Source organism: Camelus ferus, chromosome 14 (genome assembly GCF_009834535.1).
Source record: "Camelus ferus isolate YT-003-E chromosome 14, BCGSAC_Cfer_1.0, whole genome shotgun sequence".
Lineage (NCBI taxonomy): Eukaryota > Metazoa > Chordata > Mammalia > Artiodactyla > Camelidae > Camelus > Camelus ferus.
The window spans coordinates 16887742-16905037 of NC_045709.1; the positions used below are offsets into that span (position 1 = coordinate 16887742).

Here is a 17296-nt window from a genome sequence, read left to right on the forward strand (position 1 = left end):
CTGGGACCTGAGGGCTTTTCCGTGGAAACAGGAACAAGGGTGCAGAGGAACTTTAAGGCACCAAGGGGACTTCTGAGCATCAACCTCGCTCAGGCCGGTGGAGCCAGCAGTGTTCGTGCTGGATCGGGGTTGGTGTGTAGGCTGTTCGGCTGCTGGGTGGCCCTGAGCAGCCCTCCAGCGCCTCAGAGCAGCATCTCCCTGGGGTGGTCTGCCCCAGGCGCCAGTCACCACCCAGGTCCGAGAAGCTCTGGGAGGGTAGGGCATTCTAAGTCCTTTCTTTCTTAAAAGTTCTGTTGAAAGAGTATAAAATCAGGGGGAAAAAAATACTCCAATGGCTTCTTAAGTTTATTTTCCAGAACCTCCTAAAAATTACAAATTCATTAAGAAAAGTAATGTATTCTTCTTCTTCCTAATGGACCACTGGGGAGAATTAAGCAGGCCACTGCAGCGAACAGACTCTCCCTGCTCCTCTGGCTACAGCGGTTACTAGGTCATGCTGTTCTTGGTCCTGTTGTCAGCTACAGCCTTTCCTCATATTATCTAACATGAGGGAGTGGAACTGCTTCCAGCAGCTGACCTCCCACTTCAGCTGCAAAAGCTACCCCCTCAGAAAGTCTGACCAGTGCACCACAGTGGGCTTCTCCTTCCTCTCCATTTTCCAGCCAGAGGCCCAGGTTGCAGGCAACTTCTCATATTCATCCAGAAAAGGGGTCCCTTACAGTGCTCCACGCGTCCTCTGAGGACTAGAAAAGAAGGAGGAAATGGACAGAGAGCTTGTCATCTGATTGAGGAAGCAAGTTACGCCCTAAAGAGGACACTCAGAAAACACAAACAAGTGTGTGTTAACAAAGCATGCACTTGGAGCGAGGAGAGAGGAATGAAAATAAGGGGCCATGAGAGAACGGGATGGGTTTGTTCAGGACACTTTTCTTGTTAAAAGCCAGTGTTTTGGTTACGAAAGCCCTAGCAAACTAATATATGTGCAAGTCATGACCTTCCTTCGAAACTACCTTATCCTCCAGCAACCCCAGGTCCATTATTGTGACCTCTATTCTCACGGTCACCCATGTTCAAAACACCTTCAAAGTATTGAAACTTTACGGATGACACAAACTGACTTAATACTTAAATATGGAAACAAAACCAAATGATACAAGAAAAAGCAATGTTTTTAAACGGGTCTAGGAGTAAGGCAAGAAATACATACCAGCTAGATTCACCCAGTCACTAGAAAGACCCAGAAGCATTCACTAATTTTCCCAAGGAAATGCAGTCAATACATGACGGATGTTTTGACCATGACCGCTCCTGCTCTTCCCTCTTTGCCACAGCAGCTGTTGTTGTTTGTGTGGTCCACCTTCATTCACTGATCACATATTATTACAAAGCAATGTGGGACAACGATGTACATGACATATGCAATTCATTTTATTGCCACAAACTTTCCTGAGTGCTTAAAATGCATTTTTCCCTCTGTGAAGAAGCCCTGAGTTGTGGCAATGGCCCAGGGCAATCCCTTACACCCAAGGGCCTGGGAGGGAGGGTGGGTCATAGAGAGGGAGGAGACAGACACACAACTACCAAACATGTTGTGTGCGCCAGCTTAGAGACACAAATGAGAAGTTGGGGTAAGAAGATTCCGAAGGTTCTTTCCAACAATGATTATACCATGACTCACCCTTGTCACGTAGGCCGTGTATTAGTATGTGATTTCCCGTGAAATGTTTCATGCTACTATTAAATATTATTTAACTTCTGTTATTACTTAATTCTTAAGTTCAAATGTTGTATCCCAAACTATCTTTGAAGTTTCCTAAGGCATATTTTTTTACTTTCTTTACACCAGTGTCTATGGCATGGGAACTCAGTAACTACATGTTCACTGATGGTGAATGTAATTACTTTCAAATAGACAGATATCCCTGCTCTCTCCTCTTCCTGTTTTACCTTCCCTGCTTACTAAATGCTGGAGACGCAGAGTATTTATGTCTGGAGAGGGATGATTTCCCTTTTTCTGAAACTTGTTTTATAAGCTTAAGCCTTTTTAAAGACGGTATTTAGTGGCTTGAGAAAAACTATACTAACAAGGGGGAAAGAGCAGGATACAAAATAGTATACACAGACTATATCCCAATTTTAATAGAGAACATGAGAGAGACAAAGAAGTATGTAACTGGAAACCCCAGACGTCACAAGCCTACAAATGTGAATGCTGTCACACCAGTATTTAGATGCCACAGTTTCTGTTCTTGCTCCCATCTGCATACCCAGAACCTGGGATGCCCCCCTGCCAAAGGTCCCTGCACGTGCTCATATCTGACTCTCAGGTAGAGGACCACCTGGCATCTAGCATTTTCACCTGTTCCTGCTCCCCAGACGTTGCCCACTGCTGGTGTAGCCCCGGGAAGGGCTACTAACACCCAGCAGGAAATGCCAGTGTCTGCTCAAGGCGGGCTCCATTCCTGGAATCCTCACTTTTGGTGCCAGGAAACACAGCAATGGCTTCCTCTTCAGCTCCAGCACATTGTCACCCAGGCCCCAAACCATACTCTGTGACTCCAAACTCAAATATCCATAAAAGCAAGTCATTTTGTTGCTTTTTACAATTCCTCTCCCTCTAAAGGCTGCAACTCCATGTGGAGGGCCCGGTGGGGAAGGGTTACCACACCTTTCTCCCTGTTGCCTCTGTCCTCATCTATCTTTACTTGGGCCTTCAGGGACACAAAATTCCAGCACATCCCTCTCCCAAAACACTTGCTCCAGAGAACCATGCCCCCAATCAAACATACACTCATGCCTGGAGGGGGCAGCAGTCCAGTCAATTTCCAGATAGTTAAGCTCAGGAGGACTCAGTGTGGTTTCAGCTAGGACATCCTATTACATGTCGGGAGGGATGTATACGTATGAATGTGTGTGTCAACAAAAAGGCCAGAAGGAAATGCACCCGAATGTTAATCCTAGCTCCCTCGGTGGGGTGACATCCCAAATAATTTTGATCTTTGTGTGTTCTTTATATAATTTTGAAATTTTCTAGATTATTAGTTTTATAATCAGAAAAAGAAATGTTGATTAAAAATGTCTGCATCAAGCTTGCATGACAGCCAGGGAGCTGCTCTTGTGAACAGCTCCCACAGAAGTCAGGGACTAGAATGAGAAAACAATGCAGTGAATGCAGAGGTGTTAGCACGGCGTGGCTGATCCGCATGGGATCCAGCCGGATATCTCAGATGTTCTGGGAGGTGCCGAATCTGTTGGGGGCCCCACCATTATTTTAGTTCATTAAGAATGAAGAGCACAGAGGAAAACTGATTCCTGGTTGGCATGTTGCCTGATGAGTCTCAAGATTCACAAAAGCAAGGAAGTTCATTTTAGGGAAAAAAAAAATGTAAGTCATTCATGTGGACCAATAGGTTTGGAATTAGTGGAAACCTCACCAGGAAAGCTACAGGGGTTGTCAGAGGCAGCCTAACGAAGACATCTACTGAGTAGAACAAGTTGGCCATTCAGACCACATTATGAAGAGAACAGAGAGTATTGCTATGAATTAATTAATAGTGCTGTGTGCATTAATGAGCAGGAACTGACGGAAGAATCAAAGGCATAAAGAGGCAAACTGGCTTTTAGAATAATAATAGTGTTCATGCAAAACACTGGTGAAACAAACTTTAAAGTTACTTTTAAATTAAAGATGACCCATATGTGCTCAAAGAAGGAGAGTACAGGTTCTGTTTGTTTTGTGTCCCCTGAGAACATAAGCACCAAGAAATCAAGGTTGTGATGTATGTATTAAATAATAATTCAGTAAGGATATGGTGAGTTTGCTTACAAGGTATAGAATGACGATTTGCAAAGTTTCATATATGTAAAGTTACGTGCAGTGAGAAAGAATTTTTCTGTAGTACAAGAAAGAATACAATAGCTCCTAATGAGACAAAAGGAATATTTCTTTAAGCCTGATAAGAAATAAATTGTTTTTTACAATCTACAATGTGTTAAATTCACTATTTGGGCTATTGTTATGGAAAGCCAAGCCACTTACAGAAATAAAAAAAAAAAAAGAAATTCAAAACTCATTATAATAAGCGTAGAGCTGCAAATACAGAAGAAAGAATAAAAATCATGACAATTATTATTCTGTATACACAAGATTTTCAGCACCTTAGATCCCAAGCAAATTTCCTTAAACTGTGTTATATTGCAAACCAAAAAGGGATTGGAGTAAAGCAGAACAGGCATTTCCAAAAGAGGAAATAATGGAGAAACTGGTAGCATGTACTGACCTGTGTTTTTAAAGTAGCCATCTAAATAAAATAGATAATCTCATCCTTTAATTATTTTTTTTCTGCTCATCAAACCCAAGATAAATACCATCTCTGTATGTGGTAGTCTCATGTCTGTAGAACATGCCTCTAACAACACAGAGGGGAAGTCAGGAATTGAATGTGAGTGAGAATCTAGTTTGGAACTTTCATTCTGTTCTCCAGTATCTAATGCCTGATAATGAAAACAGTATCTTCAGAAACACTTCAAATCTAACGTGCTTTCCCAAGGCAGAAACACTTGAATTAGTCACCTAATGGAAAGCTTGTTCCCAGTCAGGGCCATCTTGCCCTGGGAGAAGAGGCACGTTGCTGTCTTCAGCCCACCTGTGCCTACACCTCCAGCCTCCGCCCTCCTGCGACTCGCTCCTGCATGCCTCCTCAATTTTCACTTACAGGACTTAGGGCAGTGGCTTTCAAACTTGATTTTAACTGCTGAATCACCTTCCTTAAAAGAAGCCTTATATATTAGACAACTTTTTCTCTTGTGACAAGGACTTTTAAGATTTATTCTTTTAGCAACTTTCAAATATGCAAAACAGTTTTTGGGGTTTTTTGGCTTCCAACAGCAATCATTTATCAGCTCATAGTTTCTGGGGTTCAGGAATCTGGAGGTGGCTGAGTTGGGTGCTTTCTTTCTTTCCTGAGGTTGCAGGCAGCACGTTGGCTGTTGGCAGGAGGCCTCAGTTCCTCGTATGTGGACCTCTCTATATGGCTGATTGAGCATCCTCATGACACACGGACCATCTCCCCGAGAGTGAGAGAACAAGGCGGAGCTATGATGTCTTTTATGACCTGATCTCAGAATTGATGTGCTACCATTTCTGCTGTGTTCTACTGGCTACCCACATCCGCCCTGGTCTATGTGGGCAGGGGCTACACAAGGGAACAGGAGGTGAGGATGGTAGGGTGCCACAATCCCCAGTGCAGACAAGACTGTTTCCTAAGCCTTAGATCCTAGCACTCAACCCATCTATCAAATATTCCCCTAGACAGACCAGGGTCTCTTTGAACATATGTACAAATCTGAACTCAACTCCACAAGCCTAGAAAAATTATATTAGGTAATTGTGCAAAACAGTATTATTAACTACAATACAGACTAATGGTGAGTCAGATATTATTCATATAAACTCTCAAATAAATGCATAATTACAAGCTTCTATAAGTACTAGCAAGGAGTACATGAGGTTTTGAGAACTTGTAACAAGAAGACCTGATCGACTTTGATCAGACTTCTCTGAAGAAGGAATGCTGAGCTAAATCAGAGTTAATCCACCAGTGTCTAAATTCAGCGCACCAAAATGAAACCTTCGAGAGGGCAGGGAGTTTATCACTGAAGCACCAACATCTGAATCAGTGCCTGCATGTAGCAGGTTTTCATTAAGCACTTGTGAGGGAACACATGAACTATGCAAGAAAAAGGAAAAGGAGAATGAGGGAGTATTCCAACACTGTGATAAATGCATGTGCAAAGATCCTGCGACAGAAGGGAGCATGGTGCACACAAGGGACTTAAAGGCCAATGTGAAAGGGCAAAGAGAAGAAAGGAGAGGGTGGGATGAGAGCACAGAGAGATAGGCAGGTGCATACCATGAATGCGTCACCTAAAGATTTTTTTCTTCAACTTAACAGACATAGATTTTTAAGAGGGGAGGAGGGATAGGAGATGATCCAACCAGATTTGGCTTCAGTGTGGACACTGAGGTGAACGGCTGGGCATATTTTAGGCAAAGAATCCTGTCAAGAAATAAGAGATTTACTCAGATAAGAAATATCCTAGAGCAGAGGCCAGCAGACTTTTTCTGGAACGAGCCAGATAGTTGGTACGGCTTTGCAGGCTGCACAGTCTCTGTCACCAGTACCCACGCTGACGCTGTGTGACAGCAGCTGTAGACAACAGGTAAATAAGTGAGTGGCTGTGTTCCAGTAAAACTTTACTTATGAACACTGAAAACAAAAAAGAAACAAGAGGTAACAAAGTAGCTTGGACTGCAATGGCAACTGAAGATGGAAGGAAGTGAATGGATTTGGGAAATATTTAAAACATAAAATCAACAGGACTTGGTCAAGCCACTGGGTAAGACAAGTGACAGAGAGAGAGCGATCAAGATGCTCACTTAGAGTCTGGCTTGTGCCAATGAGCTGCATGGCTGAGCTACTCCCCGAGAGAAAAATAACCGAAGGAACAACATTTCTTGGGGATGAATCACAAGGTTTTTTTGGACATGTTGGGTGTAAAGTCCCTTTGATACAGGCAAGCAGTCATGCACAGAAGGCTGTGCTGTGGGTTTGGAACCCAGAGTCTAGGGTAGAGATATGAACTTGAAATTTATGGTTTAGAATGCTCATTGAGCACCAGTGTCTGGCACGTGGTAGGAATTTAATAAATATTTGTTGACTTAACAAATGATTGGGGGTTATTAAGGATTCGTTTTATTAGGGCATGTTGGCTTTGTAGGACTTAGAAATATCTTTTCCAAAATCTATCACATTTTTTACATTACAGCTTATTTTTAATTATATTTCTTGGCTTTTAATGGTTTAATAGCATTGCTCAAGATAAAAGCTACATTGAAGATAGAATCTCATTTATTATATGTCAGTTTATCTTACCATGTAAGCAAGATAAAGGATCTTAGAAGATACTTTTCTCCAACAATAAATTTTTATTTTTCTCTCTGTTCTTGTGGCACATAAAATTCCCTAACTAAAGCTAATAAACAGTCTCATTACCCCATGTTCATAAATCATATTTATGCTCAGATATCATCAGAAAGAACAAATACAAATAAAGTGTCTGGAAAAAGTAAAGTCTTAATAAGTATTTATTAAACTGAATTGAGTTGAGAGATTAGAAGTATTTTTCCCTTCTCCTGCTCCATTTACTTGCTTATTCCCTCTTATCCTTGCAGCCAATCCATTTCCCCTTCCCTCACCAAACATTCTGCTGTGTTTTACAGAAACCTTGAAATGTTTGTTGCTTTGTGCAAATATATATTTCTCCCAAAACATATTCTCAAACTAATTACTTTAAAAATTTGCATAACATCATTTAATTATTACATGTTGTTTTGACCATTTCACATCAGTAAAAAGATAAGCACATCTCCCTTCTCCTTTTTTAAAAAAAATGACTGCACTTTTACACTGAAACTATTGAAATTATGTATTTTTTCTTTTTGTCTTTTTTAATCTATTTTTCATTTTTTAAACTGAGGTAAAATATACGTAACATAAAATTTATCATTTTAACCACTTTTAAGTGCACGGTTTAGTTGCATTAAGTACGTTTACAACGTGGTGCAAGTACCACAACCATCCAACTCCAGAATTTTTTTGTCACCCCAAACTGAAACTCTGTACTCATTAAACAGTAACTCCTCATTCCACCATCCCTCCAAACCCTGGCAACCCCGACTCTGCTTTCTGTCTTTATGAATTTGACTACTATCGGTTGCTCGCGTAAGTGGAATCATAAACAATATTTGTTCTTTTGTGACTGAGATTTCACTTAACAAACTATCTCTGAGGTTCATCCATGTTGTAGCATATGTCAGAATTTCCTTCCTTTTTAAGGCCAAATAATATTCCATTGCATTTCTGTACCACACTTTGTTTATTCATTCATCTGTTGACGGACACCTGGATTGTTTCCACTGTTTGGCTATGTGAATAACACTGCTATGAACATGGCTGTGCAAATATCTGCTCAGGTTCCTGCTTTCCCTTCTTTGTGGTATATACCCAGAAGTAGAATTGCTGGATTATATGGTAATTCCATGTTTAATATTTTCAAGAACCACCATACTTTTTTCCACAGTGGATCCACCACTTTACATTCCCAGCAGCAATACACAGGTTTCCAATTTCTCCACATCTTTGCCAATACTTGTTATTTTCCGGTTTGTTTTTGCCTTCATGATAGATAGCCATCTGAATGGGTGTGGAGTGGTGTCTCACTGTGGTTTGGATATGCATTTCCCTAATGATGAGTGATATTGAACATATTTTCTTTGGATTGATTATTTTGCCCATTTTTCAATCTAGTTGTTTGTTTTTTGGTTGTTGAGTTATGGGAGTTCTTTATATATCCTGGGTATTAATCCCTTATCAGATATATGATACATGATTTGCAGAAATGTTCTCCCCTTCCACGGGTTGCCTTTCAGTCTCTTGATAGTATCCTTTGATACACAGAAGTTTTTAATTTTGATGACGTCCAAGTTATCTACTTTTTTCTTTTATGGCCTGTCTGTGCTTTTGATGTTGTAGCCAAGAAATTACTGCCTAATTTAACACCATGAAGTTTTTCCCTTATGTTTTCTTCTAAGAAGTATATAGCTAAGACATACCTTTTATTTATAGAAATAGAATCATGTTATATAATTCATGTTTCTTAGCACTCAGTGCTATAGTTTTAAGAGCTATGCATGCTCCTATAGGAAAATTGAATCTGTTGCTTCTAGCTGCAATATAGTCCTCCACGGGGGTTCACCCTCACCTTTTCCCTATCCACTCCTGATGAGGGACATCAGATTGCCTCTATAACCTGCCCTAGACAACCTGCAATCAACACCCTTGGTCACACACGTGGTTGGACTGAGTAAGGTCACCGGCCCCGAGATGACTGCCCCAGTCTACTCTTCCACCAACAGGGCAAGATGCTCCTCATCTCACATCCTTGGCAACAGGAGGCAATACCCAGCTCTCTGATTACTGCCTAGTTAATGGGCACCAAGTGATATCTCATTATTTTATTTGCATTTCTCTTATTAATAATGTTAGGGCATCTCTCCATATGTTTATTACATCAAAGAGTTTCCTCGTCTGTACACTGCCTCTTCCATATTTTGCCCATTTTTCTATTGGAGTACTTTGTTGTTGCTGATATGCAGAAGTTCCTCATATTCTAGATGTCAATCCCTCGTTCATTTTAGATATCATAAATACCTTACCTCTTCGTGTCACCTGGGACCCACGAGACCGACCACATGTGTTTTATTTTTACCTTATTACATTTAGCAGTTCCACATTTTAAAAATGAATTATTCTGCCAATCATAAAATTTGTATTTTCTATGATGCTTGTTCCTCTCCTTAATGAAATTAGTTAATAGAAGTGATGCAGTTAGAACAGTCTGGCATGTGTTAAGCAGTCAATGCATGTCATTGTTATCATCGCTGTATTTAATTCAAATATATGTTTCTCATATGAAATTGTCTCATACGACCTAACAAGTATAATTGCCTTAGGATACATTCAAGTGATTGAAAATTGAGGTCACTGTGATGTCTTTATCAGCAAAGATGATACAGTTATTTAATACTATTATTAGAAGACAAGAAAAAATGAGAGAGACACAATCCACTATTTTGACTCATGTATGGTCTTTGGGGATTTGAGGGTTTTATATGCCACAGAAATTATAGCATCTTTAAACTTTTAAGAAAGGCATGGCGTAACTCCAGCCCTTCTGTCCCACTGCTTTACTCTCCCTGACTCTCCACTCTTGTGTCACCTCATAGAGACCCCTTGTCACCTCATAGTGACCCCTTGTCTCCTCATAGTGACCCCCTGTCTCCTCATAGTGACCCCCTGTCACCTCATAGTGACCCCTTGTCTCCTCATAGTGACCCCTTGTCTCCTCATTCTACATACTGAGTGTCACTTTCATGTTAAAAAAAGAAAAGAAAAGAAAAGCTCAAAGGTGATGTGCTCTTTTGCTCCCTTTAAACTCCCCAAGTAAATGTTGTCACAATTTAATTCCTGGAAACACGGCCTCACGTGAAGGACTGAAGGGTCTACAAGAAAGGCTGCCTCTTTCATCTCCTTCACAAGGACCCCCAGGCCCTTTCTCAGAGCTGCGCCTTCGCCTCCCAGGCATGACTCCCGACTTCACTCGGCACCCTTGCTCTTCACCTTTACTAGCATGATCGAAACACCTGCAGTCGTGGCAGTGGGTGAGGTGGAGGGTGGAGTACATAGGGAATCACGGATAGACGCATGTGCCCCGAGTAACCACAGCTTCTGATCATCCTTTGGCCGATGCAGATCAGGGTGGGCACAAAATAATTTTTTTAATATCGCTCACATACTTATTTCAATCAATTAAATATAAATAAACAAATGAATTGATTGTGATGTCAGGAAGATATTTTCTCCCTAGATTTCTTACTTCTACAATGCCTGAGACATTCTGATTAACCATGAGAGTGATACTAAGAGAGACAGACAGACAGACAGACAGATACTGACAGCGGACTGTCAAGTGTACATTTTCCCTTTGGAGAATGAGGTCAGATTGAAGTTGAGCGATTTTCTTCCATAAGTAATTGAATAGTTTCATGTAAACAATAATTACTTCCTAATTCTTTTCCAGATTTTTCATTAATGCCATATTGCATAGCAAATTTTTAGCCACAAAATATTAAGAGGAAGATAATTCAATTTTCATCACAGTGAAGGCACTGGGATGCCAATCACGTCAGTAATTTTCTCATCAAGGTTGCTGCATGTAACCATTCCCTTAGAAATATTTTATTTAGTGCCTTTTCGTCCAAAAAAAGAAACTGCTCTGAACAGCTAAATGGGGGTGTTTCTGCTTTTTAAATGATGCCCAGTATTTTCTTTTTCCAGATTAGAGCACTGTTACCTTATGGATCAAAACATGAACGAAATGGTTCAACTTTAGCAGTGACCTTTGTTTTAATACATTGACTATGTTTTCTTAGTGGTTTTGTAAACTTTGGCCATCTGTTACTGAGCTGAGAGGACCACAGATTTCCTCTTCAAGTGAAGTAAGATGCAGTATATTTAACCTCTGCATGTGTAAAACTAACTACTTAAAACAGGAGAATGATGGATCCAAGTCCAGCTGAAGTCAAAAAGTTAACATTTTAGAAGCACTCCTAGCAGCATTTCTGCAAACACCTTCACAGTGTGTGACTTGTACAATGTCCTCATGGACTGAATGTTTATGTACCCTTAAAACTCATATGTTGAAGTCCTATGTATTTGGAGAGGGAGATTTTTATAGGTAATTAAGGTTAGATGAGTCTTTCATGGTTTCAAAGGTTGAGGTTTTCATGATGGGATTAGTTTCCTTACAGGAAGAGAACAACCAGAGCGCCTTCCTTCTTCCACGTGAGGACACAGCAAGAAGGTGGCCGTCTGCAAGCCAGGAAGTAGGTCCTCACCAGGAACCAAATCAGCTGGCACCTGGATCCTGGGGAGATCAGTTTTTTTGCTCTTGTCAGGCCTTCAACTGCTTAGATGAGGCCCACCCATAATATTAAGAACAACTTGCTACTCCCAAAGTTCACCAGTTTAGATCCTAATCTCATCCAAAATCACCCTTCAAATAGACACATAAAATTAACCATCAAAGGAACCTAGATAATTGAAAAACTATATAGGGGTCCTCAATGATCAGGAAGTAATTGCACCAATTAAAAGCTATTATTAGTGTTATTACTATATATAGCATCCCAGAGTTAGCTAGCAGTTTCCTCTGCTTTTGAACATGTGGGGGACACATTTTTTCTTGATCATTTCATTTACTCAGACATGTGAAAAAGAAGTGTTTCATTACTGAGTACAATGAAACACGAATATAAACACTCACCAAAACAATACACTTAATGTTTTGTTTTGGTTTTTTTGTGCCACTGAAATAGCTCAAGCCAAGTACCTCTTGACACTGACAAGGCCCTTGTCCCGGAGTTAAGTGTCACTGTCCTTCCACACAAACTAGAGGGCACTGAGGTGCCGTGTGTGGGCATTGGGGCCCAGTGGAAGGCTTTGTGCTGTGAGGTTTAGGGTAAATGAAATGTGCTCTCTCAAGCTTGGTAAACATCTGGACAAACATATATTTATCCTCTAAGTTCATTGTTGAGATGAGGCCCAATGCTTTTCATCTTTATAATTAGAGCAGGCAAAAATGTGTTCTTAATCTTCTGAATCAAATTTTCTTTTGTTTCGTAGGCACAAAATGACAATTCCCAAAAAAAAATCTGCATAGAGAAAGAAACTAATCACTCACATAGAAAAGCTACTTTATGAGACCCTGGTGTGTGTTTGGGGGTGGGGGTGGTCAGGGTGGGCCGATGAGAATTCTTCATTTTTCAAAAGAGATAAAATGGCTCAATTTTAAAAGAAGAACCTAAATGTGAACAGAAATCTCTTCCCTAATGGTTTTCCACCATGTTCGGTCCCATTCAGACAAATGAACTGGTGGCATTGTTTTTTAAAACACGGCTCAGAACTTAGCACTATTCCTCACATAATTTTCCATACCCAAAGCACTGTTTTCAATGAATGCCAAAGCATTTCTTCCATTAATATGGAACTTAATGTTGTCATACTATTTTTTAATCAAGAAAAGATGTTAATTTTGTGTCCTGCCAGCTTTTTTTATACCAGAGCCCACTGGATGGTAGGAAAATTTAACAGTTTCTCCCTGAGGTTCTGCAGCCAGAGTTTAATGGTGTAGCACAGGAAGTGTCAGGGCGTTCCCCTCTGTCCAGTGCAGAAAACTCAAGTGGTAACATGAACAGTAAAGGGGCTGAGATAGCCTTCCACATCAGTCAGGACCCCAGGCTCCTTATGTCATTAGTCCATCTCTTCTTTCCTACACTGAACGCCAAGGAAAGAGACACTGCTGAATTCAACAAAAAAGGCCAGTGACAGATTCCCCATGGCAGAGGGCCTGCTTGCCTTACAGTTTCATATCAAAAAGAGGCTGCATCAAAAAAATATATACTCCAAATATAAAAGAGTGCAGTCACTGTGGAAAACAATCTGCAGGTTCCTCAAAAAATTTAAAATAGAACTATCATATGATCCAGTAATTTCATTTTGTGGCATACACCCAAAAGAGTTGAAAGCAGTGTCTTAGAGAAATATTTGTAAACCCATGTTCATAGCAGCATTATTCGCAATAGACAAAAGGTAGAAACTACTCAAGTGTCCATCAACTGATGAATGGAGAAACAAAGCGTAGTATAGACACACAATGGATCATTCAGCCTTAAAAAGGAAGGACATTCTGACATACACAACAACGTGGATGAACCTTGAAAACATTACCCTAAGTGAAATAAGCCAGACTCGAAAGGAAAAATATTGTATGACTGCACTTATATGAGATCCCTAGAGTAGGCAAACTCGTAAAGACAGAAAGTAGAATGGTGGTTGTGCAGGCCTGGAGGAGAGGGGATGGGAAGTTATTGTTTAACGGGTAAAGTTTCACTTTGGTATGACGAAAAAGTTCTGTAAATTGATAATGCTGATAATTGTACAACATTGCAAATGTTCTTAATGTCACTAACTATACACATAAAGACAATTAAAATGGTAACTTTTTAAAGTTAAATTAAAATGTTGTGTATATTTTACCACAATTAAAAATATACATATTCTCCAAAGTGACTCCCATTCCTGCCCATACAGAGGAATTGCTGGCAGATTTACCTCTGACGTTTTTTAAAATTATAAATTGAGCTCTGTAAATCCTCCCATTGAGGGATTCCATTTCATATGATTATACTTGAGTTATAGATAAAGTGAACTGTGTATAGTTTTTCATTCTAATATATAGTATGATTTTAGTCATCCTCAACTATTTCTATTGTTGTCCTCATAAAATTGCACGTGAAGCAAGACCCTCCCAGTTTCATAAGAGGAAGAGATTGGGACGAGCTTAGCCTTCATAACTGTTTCAGTCAAGATTCTGGACCCAGGTTTGACAGTCCAGAGTTGCACCTGTTAGCATAAGGTGCCCTTAAACACATTTACTTCTGTCTGTGAGTACTATGCATTTCAACAGTAATTAGTTAAAAAAAAAAAAAAAAGGATACTGCTAGAGATTCACACTGAAACAAAGAGTCAAAACAATGTAATACCGCTCACTTTGGCAGCACATATACTAAAATTAGAATGATACAGAGATTAGCATGGCCCCTGCTCAAGGACAACATGTAAATTCATGAAGTATTCCATATTTTTTAACTTGGGAGTTTGAGATTTGCAGATACTAACTACTATGCATGAAATAGATAAACAACAGCTTATACTACGTAGCACAGGGAACTATATTCAGTATCTTGTAGCAACCTACAATGGAAAAGAATACGAAAACGAATATATGTACATATATGTATGATTGAACTATTATGCTGTACACCAGAAATTGATACAACATTGTAAAGGACTATACGACCATAAAAAAATATATATAACAAAACTACCTCACATAGTTTTGTTTTGTTTTTACAAATAGTTCCATTAAGGACGTTGGCAATAATTAGAAATAATTTTCTTGTGTTTGGATTCCCTGGCACCGGTGATAACAGCCACGTGCATACATGCCCGGTTAAAAAGATGCAACGTAAACATTTAGTCATTCCGTTCCTCTGCGGCCTGTTTATACAACTGCAGGCACCAAGATCCAAGAAATAATTGTCCCTCTGCTCCAGAAACTATTCTAATGAGCCACAGTAAATTTGAGAACCAAATCTTGGGTCCAATTCAGCTGCCTATTTGCAGACACACTCTGTCAGTTCCCTAAAACAAACTTTCCTGCTATATGAAGTCATTATCCTTAACACAGGAGGCAACTATTGGTTAGTTAAGGTTTGGAACCCTGTTTAATAACATAGTATCATGAAAGATGCTATCGTGAACAAGGAAGAAAATCCATCAAATAGAACAAAATGCTTGTCAGCTCTTATCAATAGTTTATCAAAGTAAGCCAAGAATTCACTGACAGATACAATACTGAGATTTTATTTTCCATCTGTATCGGTTTTCTTTTTCTTCCATATCCTGATTTCTTCTTGGCTTAACTTAATTTCTTTCTCATCCCTAGAATGTGACTATATCTTAGGTGAGCCACTGAGTCAACTTATTTGCCCTTCATGCATATTTTGATCTGATTTCAAACCAACTGCCACTAATTATGCAGACTGGACAGTCATTCTACTCTGTCAGTAAACCAGCTCTGCTGAATTCACCTATTTGGGTTCCATATATGCAGGGAATCCAAATGACACAGATGGCTTGGGTTTGGTCATTTTTTGCTGATGCTAAAAAGATGAAGTCAGGGTTTGTTTGGTTTGATTTTTTTTTTCCTTCATGTCTTCCTTACAAATCACTCCTCCCCGAGTCTGAAGATTGAACCCACTAACACAATGAATGTTTAGATCATCACAGTAACAGTCAGGCTTGGGCCTTCAGCATGAACTTCCCTGTAGAAGTAAGAGTGTCATCCTGTCAATTCTGAGTTCCTCAAACAATTATTGCTTAAAAACAGAATATGTTATTGGAACTCATATCAACGGTTTAAAATTCCATTAGTGGAACTATTCCTTAACACCGTGTTCTGGTTTGCTATCTATGATCTCTTAGGTTTTCTAGTTTGTCACTTGGTCAAGAATCCTGTTCAGATTATTTGAGCTATAGAATGCAGTCTTTCAAAATGACTTCACACACCTGATTATTTTACATCAATAGATATGGATTGAGCACTTTGGGGTACCAGATACTGTACCAGGCTCTGGGGATTTATGGTGACCAATAGTAAATATGGTCCTGTCCCCATGGAATTTGCAGACTGGTAGGAGAGACACTACCTCCATGGAAGGTAAAAGATATGTTTAGGGACTGACTCTTTGGGAGGCAAAAAAGCAAAGTCCTTTCTTCGTTAAAATTTTTCTTAAAGTGCAGAAGACATATATTTTCCTTGACTACAATCTTGTATAATTACAATATCTAAATGAGTGCTAAGGAAATAACAGCTGAACTCTTCAAGATGTTTTCCCCACCCCACCCGCCACCAAGAATCAACAACCCCTCATTCTTTTATTTCAAATATTCCAGTCACTGATCCTAGTTTCAGTGTTTCTCAACAGAGGAATCACCATTTTTGTTCCATAGTTCAGAATATCAAAAGTCCCCTGAGTAAGATCTATATGTAGGTGCCTATAGCAATAGGTATGAATGCACAGTTGGCCCTCGACAATGTAGGAGTTAATCTGGGTATAGTTTATAGTTGGCCCTCCATCTCCATATCCATGGTCCCTCTGCATCCATGGACCATGTGGTACTAGAGTATTTACCACTGAAAAATATCTGCTTGTAAGTGGACCTATGTGTTTCAAACCATGTTGTTCAAGAGTCGAAGGTACATGGATGCTTTCAGCTATAATAGGAACACCATGACCTCCCATCCTCAGGTCAGCCCAACCTATAGGCGCTGAGCCTAGCCCCTGGCCCTAACTCCTACAGACCAGTGACTCAGTGTTCCTATGGGTCTTCCTGGGCAGCCGGTCCCCTAATGGCTGCTCTTATATTACCTTGAATAAATTTAGTGGAGTAATATTGCTGGGATTTTATGACAGAATGAAGATGTGAATATGAGGGAAACTTGGGAGAGAAGGAGGAAGGGAAGGAGGAATCACAAAGTGGCTGAAACCAAAGAGAGAAGCCTAAGCAAAAGTAAGTAAACCAGCAGGTCGGAAAGCATGACTGCAGGAGATGTGCAGAATTATTGCTACCAAAAGATGGTAAAAGCCTATCCTTCTCTATCATCTCATCCTACTGAAGCCCACTACCATAGGGTCTACCAGTCTCTTCCCAAAAACAGTTTCCCACTGGGCATTAAGTTGACTGACTTCATTCCTCTGGCATCTATTAAACACCGTCTAAGCCCCAAGTGTAGAGCCAAGCACTTGACCTGCATTAACCCACTTAATCCCCACAAGAGCCCCATGGGTAGGCAGGGACCATGTAGCCCCTCACTCAACAAAAAGGGAACACTCAACAGGTATTTGCTGAATCAGTAGTTTCAATCAAATATCCAACATGCTGGGATGGAGCACATAGAGGACTCCATGGAAGCTGGGTCAAAAGATCGGTATTCCTTGAGGGCACAATTCTCTGAACTCCCTCTTTCCCTGTCTAGCACAGATGGCAGC

General features: G+C 40.1%; 1 non-coding gene across 1 annotated transcript; it reads left to right on the forward strand.

Moving 5' to 3' along the window:
* The first annotated feature begins 14225 nt into the window (after positions 1-14225).
* On the forward strand, positions 14226-14327 carry LOC116668767. Its single transcript, XR_004326006.1, has one exon. It is a non-coding gene; the product is annotated as a U6 spliceosomal RNA (small nuclear RNA).
* The last annotated feature ends 2969 nt before the right edge of the window (positions 14328-17296 follow it).